General features: G+C 55.2%; 1 protein-coding gene across 4 annotated transcripts in view; it reads right to left on the reverse strand.

The window, feature by feature from the left end:
• The window catches only part of PIK3R5 (phosphoinositide-3-kinase regulatory subunit 5), a 73,526-nt gene extending 59,906 nt beyond the window's left edge, over positions 1 to 13,620 (reverse strand). Inside the window, exon 1 of one of the 4 annotated variants that reach the window (XM_078437762.2) lies at positions 13,464 to 13,620. The gene's annotated coding sequence lies outside the window, so the exon portion shown is untranslated. Of the gene's footprint in view, positions 1 to 11,787; positions 12,443 to 12,566; positions 12,955 to 13,463 lie in introns of those variants that run through there. The other 3 variants (XM_078437763.2, XM_078437759.2, XM_078437760.2) reach the window with 3 other exon arrangements.
• Between the last annotated feature and the right edge of the window lie 4,625 nt (positions 13,621 to 18,245).

Below are 18,245 nucleotides of genomic sequence, written 5' to 3' on the forward strand. Positions count from 1 at the left end.
AGATACAGCTGGTAGGATGTTCCCCCAATTTGTGGAGCATGGTTTATGAACTGACCTGAAACGGAGACCGCAAAGCATACCTCCAAATTCCCTTACAAGGAGACACATCATAAAAGCTGGAGTCATCCTCCCAGAGAAGAGATGTACATCTTCTATATGGCGTGCCCGCCTCTGGGTACCCCACTTTGGGGGAGCGACAGCAGGGGCTGAATTCTTTAAATTAATTATCCAGACATTCTTCGGAGCAAACGGGGTTGGCCAGCTAGTACGGAAGCAATTCAAGTGGAGTGGGCACGGTTTTGATAAACGTTATTAGAGATAATCTCTCGCTGGTTGCGTCGACGGCAGAGTGCAAATGCAGTATGGGCATTACAAAACCGTCCCTCCCAAACCGTTTCATGAACAGCGATGTCTCCAAGGCAAAGCTATGAAGACAATAAAATGATCGGTGACCGCCAGGGGTGGGGGGCAGGGGAAAGGGAGAAATAAACAAGAGCACAGAGGAATTCTAGAGCATTCAAAATGCTCTGCGTAATATTATAATGATCGACGCAGGTCATTACACATTTGCCGAAAACTCACAGAATGTGCAACGCCAGCAGCGAACCCTAAGGTAAACTATGCATCTGGGGCGGTGATGATATGTCAATACAGGTTCATCCTTGGTTAAAAATGTTCCATTCTGGCGGGTGGTGTTCAGAACGGGGGAGGCTATGCATGGGGTCGGGGGTATATGGGAAAACTCTGTACCTTCCTCCCAATTTTGTTGCAACCTTAAAACTGCTTTAAGGAATTAAGTCTCTTTTGAGAGAGAGAGAGAGAGAGAGAGAGAGAGAGAGAGAGAGAGAGCAGGGAAGAGGGGCGAGAGCAAGAGAGAGAATCCCAAGCAGGCTCCACACTCAATGTGAAGCCGGACCCGGGGCTCGATCCCGTGACCCTGGGCTCATGCTCTAAGCCGAAACCAAGAGCCGGACGCTCAACCGCCTGAGCCGCCCAGGCGCCCCGTGAAGTCTTTACTAAAAATAATAATAATAATAATTGTGTTGCCATCTCCGTCCACGGAGCGGGTCGCAGGAGTGACAGCGGGAAGGAATCTCTTATCTTCAAACTCACTGAATGGGGAGGGGGAGGGGCAACACCCGAGGCGGACTGAACCGCGGCCCCCACCCCATCCCTTCCACACTCTCCATATGGCAGTATTGATGGGGACCCAGCAGCACAGAGCCGTGGCCCAAGGAAGGGCATTCTCCATGCCTCTCGGGACAGTGGCTGGACCGTGACAGCATGCGGCCTCGGGCAGGGGGCAGGACGACAGGGGAATGGGGCGCTGCTGGCCCCTCCTTCTTCATCCATGGCCTCCAGTACACGGCCATGTGGCCTTGAGGGCTCACTTCTGCCAATTCCCACGGGTCCCCCGGGTGCCGTGTTTTTCCACCTGACTCGGGTACCTTCTAGAAGCCCAAACGGCTCGCATGCCGTGGGCCTGAGCTCCTTAGCCTCACTAGTTCAGAAATGTGTGTCTAGATTCTAGATGCCATCCAAGGCTAGTCCGTCCCAACCCAAGCCCACGTCTGCCTCTCTACACTAGGAGGTTTGATGACCGACTTCTTTAAAGGCGCCTAGATTTCCCCCCCTCCTTTCACATCTTACGGCACCTTACATGCAAACAAACCACTGTTAGGGCACTCTGACCCGCGGGCTCGTGTGTGGATGCCACGGGAGTCCTCTGCACCTGTGCCCTGTGGCTGGGCAGCTCGCGTCATGCGACCTCTCTCTGATGGCTTCAGAGGGCCAGCTCACCACAGAAAACAGCCTCGGGGCAAGAGAAGTCAGGTGGCGATGGTGAGCCCCACGCCTGGGCCCCCCGCTTGCTGCGGAGGGGAAGCTACAGGATTCCCGTCCTCGGGGCCACCAGAGCCTGGGGCACTTTACCCGTCCGGACGGTCGTGTTGGGTCACAGAGATAGTAAGGGGCCCTGGACACAGGCGCGCACTCTCCCGTGGGGGCCATGGCGGTGGCCCCAGGCTGGCGGGGGGTGGGGGGGACCCCAGGGCTGCCACAACTGTCTGAGGAGGCGGGAGGCCAGTGTCAGCCTCCTTGGCCCATTTTTCAGGTGGTCACAGAGAGGGCTCCACCTTCGATGAATCAGGACAGGAGGGTTCTGGCTCCTGGGGCATCTTCCTCACTGCTGTCCTCCCCCTAGAAGGTCCCCTTTCCTCTCCAAAGCATTACTCCCGCTCGAAGGGGAAAAAAGGAAGAAAAAAGACCCTCGTCCTTGCTTACCCTGACCCGTCACCCTGCTTGTGAGTGACAACAAGTGACAGAAGGGAGTCGCCCGTCACTCTGAAGGTTCCCATTAGACTACCAGAGCCACATTCGTGAATGTGCAAGTTAACAACGCTTACTGGTGATACTTTACTTTCTCCCAGTTTAAAAACTTGACTTCTCGGGGCGCCTGGGCGGCTCTGTCGGCTGAACATCCGACTTCGGCTCAGGCCATGATCTCGCGGTTCGTGAGTTCGAGCCCCGCGTCGGGCTTCCTGCCGCCAGCCTGTCAAGGCAGAGCCTGCTTCGGATCCACTGTCCCCCTCTCCGTGCCCCTCCCCTGCTTGCCCTCTCCCCAAAATAAAATATTAAAAAAAACTCCAAAACCTGACTTCTACACTTCCCTCGGCCTCCTCCAGGGTCAGCAGGGCCAGGCATCCTTGGGGATGTTTAAAGAATCCCCAGAAAAACTCCAGGCATCTCTCTGCCTCCCTCCCCGGGAAAGCAGGGCTCCGGATTGCCCCACAGCCCGCCGCACAGCCAGGACAGGCATCCCCTCTGCCTAGTAAACGTGTAAACATCGTGTTGCAAACACACACTTACTTCCTCAGGCCCCTGTTGCGGGGGGGGGAGGCGGCGGCTCCCCAGGGCCTCCCCACTGTCAGACTTACTTCTGACTGACCTGGAGGGTGAGCAGAGGGCTCCCAGGGGGTGGGGTCTGGGCACGTGGAGTTGGCCAGGGGCTCCTGGGGCCTGAAGGGGCCCAAAGGGAGACGCGTGCCTTGTCCCATAACAAAGACAAGGCCACAGGGTTTTTTTTTTTTTTCCTTTTTAATGTGTTATTTATTTATTTATTTATTTATTTTAAGACTGAGAGAGAGCGTGAGTGGGGGAGAGGCAGAGAGAGGAAGAGCAGAAGGCAGGCCGTGGCCCGGAGGCCTGCGGGCGGGCGTAAAAGGTGACGACAGCTGAGTGGCCTGGCACAGAGAACGCTGGGGAAGCGAGAGGGGCCAGCCGCACCATGGCACTGGCTGGACAGCGGAGAACAGGAAGGTGGCGGGGGAGGCCCAGGGGTGGTGACTCCAAGGTTTCAAGTCTAGGAGTGTATTGTCACCAGAGCCACGAATGGGGAAGTCTGTAGAGGAAGCCTGCTTTGTGGGCGAGGCGCTGGGCTCTGAACAGGGGCTGAGGTGCGAACAGAGCCAACGGGCCCGCATGGGCTTCGACACGAAGGTGAGGGAGGTAAACGCACCCGAGGGGTGGCCAGAAGGGGAGGCGCAGGCGGCGGAGAAGGAGATCCAGGTGAGCCTCTGTGGGCTTTGCGGGGGGACGGCCCAGCTTTGGGATTTGTCTCCTCGAGGCCACTGAACTTCTTAAGTTCAAATGACGTGCTCAGAACAACCAATCTGTCTACGACCCGTCGGACACGGCCACTGTGATTTGGAGAACTGCAGACTTGGGACCGGAGCATCTTCGGTCTCCATTCTCACGGCAGTCGCGTCTACGTGTGACACGTACTTCTCTTGAATGCTTCCCTGGACGGGGAACTCATGACCACAAGGTCACCCGTTCCATGGTTGATGTGTTCTGAATTTGCCTTTGTTGCATCACATGCTACAGAGCCTCCAAAGAGAGACGTTGGGTAGGAGGGGAACACTGGGTTTATCACTGCAAAGCTGCCAGCGACCTTGGAGGAAGCCAGCCTACGGAGGAGACTGGGTGGAGGGCGACAGCACAGTGCCACTGTAGTCCAAAGGATTTGCAGCCGCTTGGAGCCCTGCCATGAAATGGGCACCGTGACGAAGGAAGAACTCCCACAAGTCCCGTGTCGGAGGGCGGACTGGGGAAAACGCACAGGCTGTCGGAGTCTCACAGCCCGTTTGATCCAGAAGGGAACAGGCTCAGACCCGTGGACAGAGGCCGGAACGGGGAGGGGTCATCTCCTCCCCCCACCCTGGGGTACGAACATCACGCCATAGTCCCCCGCCCCCACCTCCCCTCCCCCCGTGTTCTCCTAAGCACAATCACAGACCAAGGAAAACTCTTGACTTTTCGTTTTCTCAGAATGAAACTCCCAAGATGTCAGCACAGAAGTGAATGCAAAACTCACAGGCCTGTGAAACACGGGCCCCGAAAAACCCCCCACGCGAGGGGCCATCACTCCCCAGGCCAACCCGGAGACTGGGCGGGCTGGCCCCAAGAGCGCATCTGGGTCAGCCGCGCAGGAACGTGATCCTCGCGGTGGGACCCGATGTGTGTGTGACACCGGGTGTCAGAAGAAGTCCAAGAACACAAGATACCGCCAAAAGCTCAGGCTCCAGCTCGGGATGTGGCCGAGGATCCCGGGCTCCCGCGGTGGCTCCGGGGTCTCCTACCGTGGCAGGCTACACTCTCCTGACCACCGAAGCGCCCCTGCTCCGGGGGAAGAGCTGGGAGGCAGGGCTGTGGGGTTTGCGGAGGAACTGTCCAGCTTTGGGATTTGTCTACTCGAGGCCACTGAACTTCTTAAATTCAAATGACGTTCTCAGAACGACCAATCTGTCTACAACCCGTCGGACACGGCTACTGTGATTTGGAGAACTGCAGACTTGGGAACGGAGCATCCTCGGTCTCCATTCTCACGGCAATCGCGTCTACGTATGACATGTATTTCCCTTGAATGCTTCCCCTGATGGGGAACTCATTATCACAAGACCACCTGTTCCATGGTTGATATGTTCTGAATTTGTCTAAGATCTTCCTTGTCACAAGCTGAGGTCTCCTTAGGTCCCTCTTTCTCCTTCCTGGAGTATGACCCCCCCCCCCCCCCGCCCCAAGCAGGTAGTCTCCACCTTCTCCAAAAAACACCGCCCTCCAAACATCTGAAGACAGACATTACTTCTCCCTTGTGTCTTCTTCTTGGAGGAAAACTTCCGGGCTTCTTTTCTCATTTTGTATTACATCATCACCACCTCTGGCGACCTTTCTCTGTGTGTGAATTCGTTATATCAGCATCCTCGCCGGACTAGAGCAGCTCCGTGTGGAAACAGGCCATCCCGTAGCCAAAGGGCACGGAAAGCAAGGACTCATGGGAATTAGTGGCAGCCTGGCGGAGGCCAAGAATCAAAGGGGACTCCAAGGCTCCAGCTGGGGACACTGAGGCAGCAGGTCTATGCCTGGAAGGTTGGGGAAGGGACAAGAGGGGAGGAAGGCCTGGGGGCCAGGAAGCCAGGAATGAGCAGCAGAGGAACTAAAAACCAGAGCCTTTCTCCCGACTTTCTCCCTTCTTCTCCCTTTCTCCCGACTTTCCGGGAGCAGATCACTCCCTTGCTCCCAGGTGGGGTCCCAGGGCACAGGAGAAGACGAAACGCCTCCAGGGTATCGCCAGTGCGTTAAAACCCCGACAATACCAGGACAGAAAAGGAAAGTGCAGGCCAGCCTTACTTGCGAGTATGGATGCAAAAAGTCCAAAAGAGAATCCTAGCAGGTCAGACCTAGCACTGTATTAAAAGAAAAAACCACCTCGGCCAACTGGAGTTCGTTCCAGAAGTGCAGGGAGGGCTCAAGCTAAGGATATGATGTGTCATACAAATCTAAGGCCAAGCAAAAGGATACAAGGATCTCCTGGTAGATGCTTAAAGAAGTATTTGGCAGGGGCGCTTGGGTGGCTCAGTCATTAAGCATCCGACTTCGGCTCAGGTCATGACCTCACGGTTCGTGGGTTCGAGCCCAGTGTCGGGGTCTGCACTGACCGCTCAGAGCCTGGAGCCTGTTTCCGATTCTGTGTCTCCCTCTCTCTCTGCCCCTCCCTCACTTGGACTCTCTCTCTCTCTCAAAAATGAATAAACTTTAAAAAAAATTTAAAAAGAGAAGTATTTGGCAGACGTAACTTCCATTCATGCTTTTAAAAATCCTTAGCAAAATGAGGAACCGGAGAAAACCCCCTTCCCACGTGGCACTTGATGGGGACCACGTATCACAGAGACCAAGCCCCCGGCTCATTCCCGTCCTTTGAAGCTCGAGACGCTGGGAGCATCTGTGGTAACGAAACAGCCGTGGAGGGAACATCAGAGCTTCTTATAAGGACACCATGAGCAAAAGTAATACTTTTGTTCGCAGATGGTCTTGAATTTCATCGTCTCGAAGATGGCTTGAATTCAAGACTTGATGAGACATTCAGAAAGTGATAAGCATGGCTGGGGCTCAGTGAACGGTCAGGGAGCTCACCCTCCCACCCCTCACCCTGCACGGGCCACCTTGACACCTCACCAGTGAGTCACCGGTGACCTCCCGTGCAGTTTGCAAGTTTCAATCATCGGTCACCCCCCCCCCCCCCCGCTGGCCTCTAGCCACGGCTGACTCCCCGTGTGCAGCGATGCTGGGGGGTTACCCCAAGAAATCGGCGGAAAGAAAGTCCTGCTTTTGAGAACAGGGGTGAATACCCTGGCTTTGCTGGTGAACTGCAGAGCTCTGAGAACACCCTGACCTTTTACGCAGAACTCTGGAAGAGAGGGGGAGAGAAACCGTGCGTGTGTGTGTGTGTGTGTGTGTGTGTGTGTGTGAGTGACAATTCTCCTGCCAACGGTCAAAATGACCAAGCCATTCAGGAACAAACGCGCAGACCCCAAACGCCTGTGCAGGCTTTGTGGTTCTGGGAAGACGAGTTTGGATGGGGAAGAAGGGTGCGGAGAGTGAACGGATGGCAGAGAATCAGGGGTTCCTAACCCTGTAAGTGAGCAGGTTTGGAGAGGGGCGGAGCGGAGGCCCGGCGGACAGCGTGCTTGTTTTCCAAGCGTGGAGGCTTCCTCTGCCGCGGATGCAGAGGACTCTTGCAGGAGCCCCCGGGGACATCCGCGAAGCATGCTCCCCGCTGATGACCGGTGCCCAAGGAAAAGGGAAGCGCCAGTAATAGAACTGATGGCCTTCACGTCCTTGAGCCGGACTCGGAGTCTGGGGCGGGGTCAAGGGAGGAAGAGATAGGGCTGAGGGCTTGAGGCCCTGGTCCACGCCAGACCTTGGGCGGGGTGCCTGACAGCAGGTGCCTCACCGATGCCCCCAAGGAGAGGAGCCCTCGCAGCCCTCAGGATGGTTAAAAGGAACGCCTGCAGGGCTCAGTCGGTTAAGCATCCAACTTCGGCTCAGGTCACGATCTCGCGGTCCGCGAGTTCGAGCCCCGCGTCGGGCTCTGTGCTGATGTCTCGGAGCCTGGAGCCTGCTTCGGAGTCTGTGCCTCCCTCTCTCTCTGCCTCTCCCCCACTTGCGCTCTGTCTCTCTCTCAAAAGTGAATAAAATGTTAAAAAAAAAAAAAAGGAACACCCAAGAGGATGCACCCAGGAGCACTTAGCATGCATCCACTAACATTAGGTACTACTGTTCTCAGCATCCCTCTTTCCATCTTGTATCTCTCAAGTGTCAACGAGAAAATGACATCATTAGGGAAACCTTGCCTTCACCCCCCAAGTGTGTGGATCAACCTTGATGTAATCTCACAGCCCCCCCCCCCACCCCCATTCTCACCATTGCGATTACACGATGTGTGTGTCTAGTGTCTTGCCCGCCAGACTAATTTCACAGGCGCAAGAACACTGTGTTGTTCAGGGGTCCCCAGAGCCCGGCGCTTTGCCACAGCTGTGTCTCATTTATCCAGAAGGCACTGGACTGAAAAGCCCCATCATCCAGAGCCCCACCGCCCGTCTGGAGGCCCTGTGGTTGGCCACAGTTCATGCCCCAAAAGTCACGCCCTAGAGGGTATGAACTTCACACCCACAAGCATATCCAAGCTGCCACTGGGGCCTGGTCATCTCAGAGAGTCAGCTTAGCCCTGGCGCGTTCTAGCAGCGTGGCCTTGGTCCTCCGTGTCTGCATCCATAACGTTCGGATCGTAGTTTTTGCTACCTCGGAGTGCGGCCGTGAAGGACCAAAGGACGTGAAATACTCAGTCCAGCGCCCAACACCGCGAACGTGCAGCGGAAGGAGACAGGAGCCAAGAGCAAGATGAGCGAGAAGGGGCAGACACGTTGTCCCGAGCGGAGCCAAGGTAGGAAAGGGAGGGGCAGGTGGAACCAGCTGACGAGTCCCAGGAAATCATCTGACACTGGGAGGACACGCACGGACTGACCCAAGGTCACATGCCTAGCAGTGGAGGAGGAGGCGGGCAGACACAAGGCCAGTCGACTCCATGGGGGGCAGGTCAGGAGCCACCCTCGGCCCTCACACCCCAGCCCCGCCCCAACAAGGAAACCACACAGAGTCATTTGCCTAGGTCAATAACAGCACCGACGAGACTCGGGAGGACACGAAAATGAAAAGCACACCCCACCCTCCTGCCCCCCTACACCCTCTGGCGAGCGGGCAACTCCCACTGTCGGGTGTGTGTGGATTTCTTGCCTGTGACATCCCGGGGAGTGAGTTCCACGGTGACAGCTGAACAGCCACGCTGAGCACAGGGGGCTCAGGCGAGCCAGCCCATGAGCTACTGGTCAGACCCCGTGGGCCAGAGTGGTCAGTGCTCCGTCAGGAGGCGCCCGAGGTGCAGGAGGGGGGGACTGGAGGTGGGGCCAGTGCTGCGGGGCGAGGCGGGGGTGGGGAAAGGCTTCCAAGATGATGAGGTCTGAACGCGGAGGCGAAGGAGTCATAGTCCACTGGGCAGTAGAGGAAGCAAAGAAGGGTAATGTGGCGAGAAGGACTAGCACGTGCAAAGGTACAGAGGTCTGCCTGAGCTTCAGGACATAAAGCGGCAGGGTGGGCCGGAGCTGGCTGGCGGGAGGCCTGGCTACCATGCCAAGTGGTATGAGCCTTCTCCGGGGGGTGGGGGGGAGGGGGCAACGGCCGCTCTGAAGGGTTCGCAGTTAAAAATCTTGCTCAGGTTCGTCACCTTACGTGACCATGGCCGCAGGAGAAAGTCTGGGCCGGGAGCTGGGGAAGCCCGGAGGCTGGGGTCTCCCATTGAGGCCAAACTCTAGAGCCCAAAGCCTAGAACCCCAACTGGTAGACCCACCGGACCCAAGAAGGGCCCAGCGTCTGCCCGGTGCCACCACCAGTCACCCCCTGCTTCCGATTCCTCAGCCCCCACCCTCCTCCTGGGTGCACTTGTCACAGCTGTGTCTCGCTTATCCAGAAGGCACTGGACCGAAAAGCCCCATCATCCAGAGCCCCACCGCCCGTCTGGAGGCCCTGTGGTTGGCCACAGTTCATGCCCCAAAAGTCACGCCCTAGAGGGTATGAACTTCACACCCACAAGCATATCCAAGCTGCCACTGGGGCCTGGTCATCTCAGAGAGTCAGCTTAGCCCTGGCGCGTTCTAGCAGCGTGGCCTTGGTCCTCCGTGTCTGCATCCATAACGTTCGGATCGTAGTTTTTGCTACCTCGGAGTGCGGCCGTGAAGGACCAAAGGACGTGAAATACTCAGTCCAGCACCCAACACCGCGAACGTGCAGCGGAAGGAGACAGGAGCCAAGAGCAAGATGAGCGAGAAGGGGCAGACACGTTGTCCCGAGCGGAGCCAAGGTAGGAAAGGGAGGGGCAGGTGGAACGAGATGATGATTCCCAAGACGTTATTACACAGCGTTCGATGTACTATATGTATGAAAGCGAGCCACACAAGGGACAAGGATTTCCTCTACAGGTGGGTACAGTGAAAAGTTTTGGTGTCCATGAGGTCAAGCTACTGGAAAAATCCACGCAGATTCACTCAGGGGAATGACATAATTCTGTGCGTACCTGGGTATTTCTACAGCATTCCCCCAACCCAAATCTGTAAAACATACATTGCATTTAACAGGATCTAAGATGACTTCAACGGTTTTTTAAAATTATTATTATTATTATTATTTATTAAAAAAAATTTTTTTTTAACGTTTATTTATTTTTGAGACAGAGAGAGACAGAGCATGAACAGGGGAGGGGCAGAGAGAGGGAGACACAGAATCAGAAGCAGGCTCCAGGCTCTGAGCCATCAGCCCAGAGCCCGACGTGGGGCTCGAACTCACGGACCGTGAGATCGTGACCTGAGCTGAAGTCGGACGCTTAACCGACTGAGCCACCCAGGCACCCCTATTATTATTATTATTTAGAGAGAGCACGAGCAGGAGAGAGGGGCAGAGGGAGAGAGAGAGAATCCCAAGCAGGCTCCACACTCAGTGCAGAGCCCGACACGGGGCTCGATCCCACCACCCCGGGATCATGACCTGAGCCGAAATCAAGAGTTGGACGCTCAACCGACCGAGCCACCCAGGCGCCCCTAAGATGCCCTCAATCGTAAGGTGAGCTGTTATTTTGCGTGCCACTAAGAGAGAAATATTGCTGTCGGCTATGATGGTACGATGCCACAGACGGTAAGACGGATGTTGATTTCCAAGCTGTTAAAACGTGAACATATATAGTTACGTCTTCAAATCAATGGGATATCCTCATAGGTCATATATGTTTGCTGTGGGGATGTCTCATCTGCAGAAATAAAGTGCAACCTCTCCTTTGTTCCCTTGCACACATCTATACCAGAGGCTCAAAAAGCAAACTGACCACCTCTCTCCCCTCCAACCCCGAGTGATGGCCCATCACCATCTTGCCCCTCCAGAAGCTTCCTCTCTTAAGGAGCTGATCCAGAGGCTTTCAGCCCACCCACAGCTGAGCCAAACAAGACTTCTGGTTCACAGGGATCCCGCTGGGGTGAGCCTCTTGGAACGAGGGCAGAGTCAGAAAGGCTCAAATACTCAGCTGAACCCAAGCTGGGGCCCCCAGGCTGTCCGGGCCACGCTGGCTCTCCTCCTCCGACACTCCTCAGCCAGGAGGCCCACGATCCATGTGTGTGGTCTTAGCATCATTATCCCTCCAGGACCCCCAAACGTGCTTTTCATGCGGTCCCCCCACTCGGCTTCCCCTGATTATTCTTGAAAGAGACAACCAGAGCTGCACAGGAGGGAGGAAGGAGAGGCAGAGATGGGGAGAGAGCATGACCACGCCTCACTTAAGCTGGAGGTCAGGGGGGAGGGGGTGTCTTAAGACCCCACAGTCCTGGCGGCTTATGCTCCAAAAAGCAAGGAACGGTATCCTGAAGCAGGAAGAGAGAGCCTGACTATCTGAAACCTTCTTCTTTTGTCTTCCTGGACCCACACCGCGGCAGGGCAGGCTGGGGAAGGAGGTAAGCCTCTGATCCCCTCGCTCCTTGCTGCAGATAAATACCCAGGAAGCAGCTTCCGAGCACGGCTACTCTCCTCACGCTTTTCTCATCTATTTCCCCCCAGCCCCGTGAGGTCGCTATTAGAGCCCATTTTAGAGACAGGACAACCAGTCTGGGAGAGGGGTGGTAAGATACTCCGGGTCGCACAGCAGGGCCTGGCCGGCAACTCAGGTCTCCCTTCCACATCACACGGGGCTCTCAAGCAATGGCTCCAGAGGCATCCTTCAAGGAGCTTGCTCAAATTTTAGAAAAAGACAGATTCCAGACCTGCCCCCAGCGGACCCCCCCCCCCCCGCCCCCCAAAGCTGGGGCTGGGGCCTGGGGCAGGTGTGCTTTAACAAGTTCTGGGAACCCGGGCCCTTACCAGGTGGTCTAGGCCAGGAGCAAGAGGGCGGATCAGAAGTTGCAGCGAGGAGCGAAGGGAGGAAGCGAAGGGCAGCCCAGAAGGGGCCTTCCGGGCCCGGCCGACCTGGCCTACTTTTAGCCCTCATTTCGCCAAACCTCCTCTCGGCGCAGAGGCTTGTTAAACTCTTCATACCACATCCTGCTGCTTTCAACTCGCCTTCCTTCTTCCCTCCGAACCATCTCCTTCCTCCTCCTGACCCGAACCTCTCGCCGATGTACCCGGAGCCCTGGGATGGGCCGGCACGCGCGCGCACGCGCACACACACCTGCACGCACGCACCCGCGGAGCCACGCAGGGACACCGGGTGTAAACACGGCTCCTGCCAGCGCGCCGACGGGCGGTGCTCTAGAAGAGCGGCCGGCGCCCGGGCACCTCCGCGACCCCCCGGGTCCTGACGGCGGTGCCCGCATTCACCGCGACAGTCCCCAGGCGGAGAGGCGCGCGGGCTCCGCGACCCCCTCCTCGCGCCGGCCCGCGACGGAGGCAGGAGGCCGCGGCCACACGCACCGCCCCGGCCTTCCGCAGTGGCTACCCGGCCGACGCACCCCACGCCGGGACGCCCCTTCTGTCTCCGGGATTACCGGGGCGGCAGGTGCGCGGACGCCGTGCCCACGGAGAGACACCCGACTGCCCAGCCCGCCCGCCGCCGCCGCCGCCGCCGCGGCCCGAGCGCACGGCTCCCCGACGGTGCGCGGGCCGCCCCCTCTCGCGCCCTCGCCGCCCGGCCGGCCACGCACCTGCAGTCCCCGCCGGGCGCCGAGCCCCTCTCCAGCGGCGACTCCCCGCGGCTCGCGTGCGGTCGGGACCACGGCGCCGGGCAGCAGCCGCGCGGCGAGTCCCAGCATCAGCCCCAGCAGCGCTCCGACGGCGGGGCGGGCCGGGGGCGGGGCCACTCCGGGGGGGGCGGGGCGGGGCGCCCAGCCGGCCTCTAGCGCCCCCTGGCGGCCGGGCGGGCGAGGGGCCGGCGGGCCCAAGCAGCCTGAGTCCCCTCCTGACCCCGCGCAACGCGCAGGAGCCGCGGTGCCAGCGACGCGCGCGTCTGCCCTGGAAGGGACAGGCCCCGCGGGCGGGCGGCCACGGCCGGAGGGGCACCCCCCGAGGGCCCGCGATCCCCCGGGAGGCAGGTGCGGCCGGTCCCGGGGAGCGGAAGCGGGCCTCGGCCCTGCAGGAGGGGTGGGCGGAGCAGGAGGGGAGGGCTTGGGGTGGGGGCTTCGGGGAAGGAGGAGAAAAGGGAAGCTCCGAAGAGCTGCTTCCTTCTCTCGCTGCGACCCAGCGCCCCACTTCCTCCTGCTACTTCTATTTTCTCTGGGTGCTCTTAACCTTTAAAATGCCTGCACCTCTGGTGCGCAGACGGGCGCCCGGACCCTCCCCCCCGGGCCTCCCCCTCTTCTGCGAGAAGGCAGGCTTTCTGCCCCGCACCTCCAGTCTCCGGGCTGACCCCCCGCCCCCTTTCCTTCGCCAGTGGCTGTCACTTCGGCCATTTCTCAGCCCATGAAGTGGGGAGGGGTCGTCTCCGGAGTCAAGGCCCTCTTTTTGCCTCCTCCCTTTTCCCCCTAGACGACGCTGGTAGGAAAAACGCATCGCGGAATCCCGGGAGTCACTGCACTTCCCCGTGCCTCAGTTTCCCCACTTACAAAATGAGGGTAGGAACGTTGGCTACGGTGCAGGCCGTCCTGGCGAGGAAAGAATGAGCCCTTCGTTTCGGAATTGACAAAGGGCAAGGCTGAAATTCCCACTTCCACTATTGAATGGGACTCTGTGTCACAATAGCTGTTAAAGGCGTTTGAAATTGGCCACAAGCTCGTACGTTGCTGTTGGTCCAAAGCCACAACCCTACCTGAGGCTTTGAGAGACGCGAACACACCAATGACTTTTGTTTTCCTGACTCCCTAAATACCAAGAAAAAGCAACTTCCCCAAAGACATGGAAACAGAAAGTACCCTTGGGCGAACACGGAGGTCGGGTTCCAGAAAGGCGCTCAGAACCTGTCTGGTAGTTCTATGTCTCATCCTCCATCCCAACCCCCTCATACCACCTAGTCAGTCTCTCTCTCTCTCTCTCTCTCTCTCTCTCTCTCTCTCTCTCACACACACACACACACACACACAGGAACCAGAACCAGGAAAGACAGAGAGGACATGCTTGGAGTCATATGACTTGATAAGGGTGGGCGTCTTGATAAGGGTGGGCGAGGACTCTGGTTTCCCCAATCCCTGCTTTTTCCCCCACCACCAAACAGGAGAAGGGGGAATATGGAGACATCCCAGAGGTGGCTGGGGGTGTGTGGGGGGGGGGGGGCAGGATGGCTTGGAACTGCTCTGGAATCAGGAACCGAGTAGTAAGAATGACACGATGTATGCCACATTGACATGGTGAACTGTGAGATCACTCTGAAAGACTAGAGAAGTTAGGGCATCCCTGACTTGGCCCATGTCCTTGGTATTCCTAAAACTGAAGGTGGAAAGCTGAAGCAGGGTAGCCTGTGAGAGTTCACTGCCAGGGAGCTGAGCATCCCGTGAGGACCACTTAGTCCCTTCCTGCCTCCCCCCTGGCTCTCCTGTTATCCCACCCCTCCCGAGCTCCACCTGTGTCTCCCTGTGCCCAAAGGGCAAGCCACTGACCCGGAGATCTGATCAACACCTGACACCTATTGGCCAGAACTTAGAACTACACCTTCCCACCCTCTTGCGCTGTTGGTGGGAATGCAAACTGGTGCAGCCGCTCTGGAAAACTGTGGAGGCTCCTCAAAACATTAAAAATAGATCTACCCTCTGACCCAGCAATAGCACTGCTAGGAATTTACCCAAGGGATACTGGAGTGCTGATGCACAGGGGCACTTGTACCCCAATGTTTAGAGCAGCATTTCAACAATAGCCAAATTATGGAAAGAGCCCAAATGTCCATCAACTGGTGAATGGATAAAGAAGATGTGGTTTATATCTACAACGGAACACTACTTGGCAACGAGAAAGAATGAAACCTTGCCGTTTGCAGCAACGTGGATGGAACTGGAGGGTATTATGCTAAGTGAAATAAGTCAGTCAGAGAGAGACAGATGTATGTTTTCACGCATATGTGGAATTTGAGAACCTTAACGGAGGACCATGGGGGAAGGGAACGGGAAAAAAGTAATTTCAGACAGAGAGAGAGGCAAACCAAAAGAGACTCTTAAATACAGAGAAAAAACTGAGGGTTGATGGGGGGGGGCAGGAGATGGGGAAAATGGGTGATGGGCATGGAGGAGGTCACTTGTTGGGATGAGCACTGGGTGTTGTATGTAAGCGATGAATCATGGGAATCTATTCCCCAAACCAAGAGCGCACTGTATATAAGCTGCACGTTAGCTGACTTGACAATAAATTATGTTTGGAAAAAAAAAGAAAAAAAGAACTATACTTCCCCAAAGCAGCTGGTAAGACTCAAGGTGTCCCTGTCACTCACGAGGCACCTGGTTAGGTACGACTTTGTACCGCTCTTTGTTGTAGCCCCATTAAAAAAATATATGTCTGTCTGTAATCTCTCCCCTTCTTCTTGCTGCCTTCCGCTTTCAAAGAGTCTACCGCTGTCTCTTTTTACATCTATCCCCAGTGCTCTGAAAAAAATCACCAAGGAAACATTAAAAGTGAGTAAGTAAATAAGCTAATGGAGAAGAAACAATGCTTCCTTAACAGGGAGAATCCCAATGACTAAATGTAGCAGGAATGATGGAATTAGAAAATCACCACGTGGCAGACCTCACAGTAATGATTTTTGCGGGCAAGAATCATCAATGCACTCCCAGCACGGTGGGCAAAGGTGTGATGATGAGTGGGTTATTTGCTTCGGCTTAAAATAGCTCCCCACGAGACACCTGTTAGCTACAAAGGAAAGAGCAGTAATTTGAAGCAGAGAAAGCAGGGAGCCTCTACCTTAACCAAGTGAGAAATCCTGACAGTATCGTTGCAAGGCGTAGCAACATCATTTACCTCTTGATTTGATGCGCTGAGAAAAAACACATCATTTCCGCGGCATTCTGGTCAAAGATGCCTTACCTCAATCTAACCGTGAGAAAACAGACTAACCCAAATTGAGGGACATTCTACAAAATCTTCAACAGCGTAAAGGTCAGGAAACAGAAGATTGAGGGACTCACAGATCATCACACAACAATGAAATGAAATGAGGAGGGCGCGTGGGTGGTTCAGTCGGGGTAAGCATCCGACTCTTGGTTTGGGCTCAGGTCATGATCTCACGCATTGGTGAGTTCGAGCCCCTGCACACGTGGGGCTCCACACTGACCGTGCAGAGTCTGCTTGGGATTCTCTCTCTCTGTCTCTCTCTGTCTCTCCCCTGCTCTCTCTCTCTCTCTCTCTCTCAAAATAAATAAACTTTAAAAAAATACAGTGAGGGATTCTGGATGGAATCCTGGACCAGAAAAAAAGGACAGTAGTGGGACAACTGGCAACATTTGAATAAAGTCTGTAGATTGATTAATAGTACTGTATCAATATTAATTTCCTGATTTTAATAATCATACTGTATCATGTTCTTGACTAATATTTGGGGAAACTGGGTGAAAGTTTTATGGGAACTCGATGGTGGCAACTTTTTCTTGTCATTCAAAAATCCTATCAATATATAAACTTAAAAAAGCAAAAAAAAGAAACGTTGCAAATCTTACACACTTTGAAAAAACTTCCCCTTTCATTTTCCCTGTTCTTAAAGCTTAAAAAGGAAACTCTAGACCACTCTTCTCCATGATACAGATGTAAGAATCCGAAAGAAACAGCAAAGTGTAGTCAGCCTTTAATGAAAACAGTAATATGCCACAACAGAGTAGGGTTCGTTCGGGAAATGCCAACATCCTTGAGGAACCCAAGGGATTCAGACACATTTGATGCCTCAGGTGGACTGGTTTGCCAACAAGCATCTCTGGTCTGCCAAGAGGGGTTTGTGGGTGGCCCCGGGGAAGAGTGGACTCCAGGGAAAGTTCCAGAAGGTCAACATAGGAGAAGCTGAGTGTCTGTTGGATTGGCCGCCATTTTAAAATTGAGATCAGACATTTTGGGAGCAGCTGGTGGAGGTGGAGGCAACCTTCACCCCCGACTCCTTCCAAGACTGTCCTTTGGTGTTGCCACCGACGGGAGTGTGGCCGCTGTACCCGGTCAGCCTCGTGGGGACGTAGCATCTGAACCTTATGGGGAAAGAGTCTCAGGCAGAAGCAAAGGGTCTGTTTCCATTAGGGTCTTCCAACCTAATGGGGGAGCTAGATGGGAGGGACTGGGGAGAAGCATTCTAGAAAGGCAGCTTGGAAGGGAGCTAGAAGACTAGCACAGGGGACTGAAACTCGAGTGTCTTCGAGAGCCAAGAGCTCAAACTTATGGACAGAACCGGTGAGGGGTTCATTTACTATCCAAGGGCATTTCCTAACAGCCTTGTTTATACTCCATGCCTCCTGAAACTAACCCAGTGGACAGTTCATTCCTTTCGCCCAGTTTGGTAATTCCTTCCCCCCCCCCCCCCCACACACACACACAAAGTATCCTTCTTACGGTTTCTTTCCCCAGGGGCATCTCACGCTGTCTTCTCCCAACAGGCACACTTTGCGTGCTAAACCTATAGGAATATTCTTTGCTTCCCTTTTTCCCACATTTGCTAGAGACGTGATTGCAAGAAACATTTCACTCTCTCCTAATTCCGTTATAAGAAGAAGAATTGCATAAATACAAAACCTGGCAACTGACCCTTGACCTTGATGTCTGGGCAACAATAGGCTGTAGAGAAAACAGGGTGTGGAAAGCATGCGAATAAGACCACTAGGGGCGCCTGGGTGGCTCAGTCGGTTAGGTGTCCCACTCTTGGTCTCTGCTCAGGTCGTGATCTTGAAGTTCATGGGTTTGAGCCTCGTATTGGGCTCCATGCTGGCAGCACGGAACCTGCCTGGGATTCTCTCTCTCTCCCTCTCTCTCTGTCCCCTCCTCCCCCTCCCTCACTCTTTCAAAATAAATAAACTTAAAAAAAAAAAAAAGAATGCTAAAGGACCTCTCCTCCCCCACCCCCCTGGGCAGTCATAGCCCACTGTGGCCATGTGGGAATACAGGACCAGTGTGGTTAGATTTTTTTTTATGTTTTTATTTACTTTAAGACAGAGAGAGACAGAGCACGAGCAGGGGAGGAGCAGAGAGAGAGGGAGACACAGAATCTGAAGCGGGCTCCAGACTCTGAGCTGTCAGCACAGAGCCCGACGTGGGGCTCAAACTCACAGACTGTGACATCATGACCTGAGCTGAAGTCGGACGCTCAACCGACTGAGCCACCCAGGCGCCCCAGATTTTATAATTTTTAAAGAGAAATCTGAAATCGGAATGATTAATCTAAAATCTCTTGATTTTTTAAGTGCTGGAAGCTAATCCAAAACAGTGTTTTTGTTTAATGG

Source organism: Panthera onca, chromosome E1 (assembly GCF_046562875.1).
Source record: "Panthera onca isolate mPanOnc1 chromosome E1, mPanOnc1 haplotype 2, whole genome shotgun sequence".
Classification (NCBI taxonomy): domain Eukaryota; kingdom Metazoa; phylum Chordata; class Mammalia; order Carnivora; family Felidae; genus Panthera; species Panthera onca.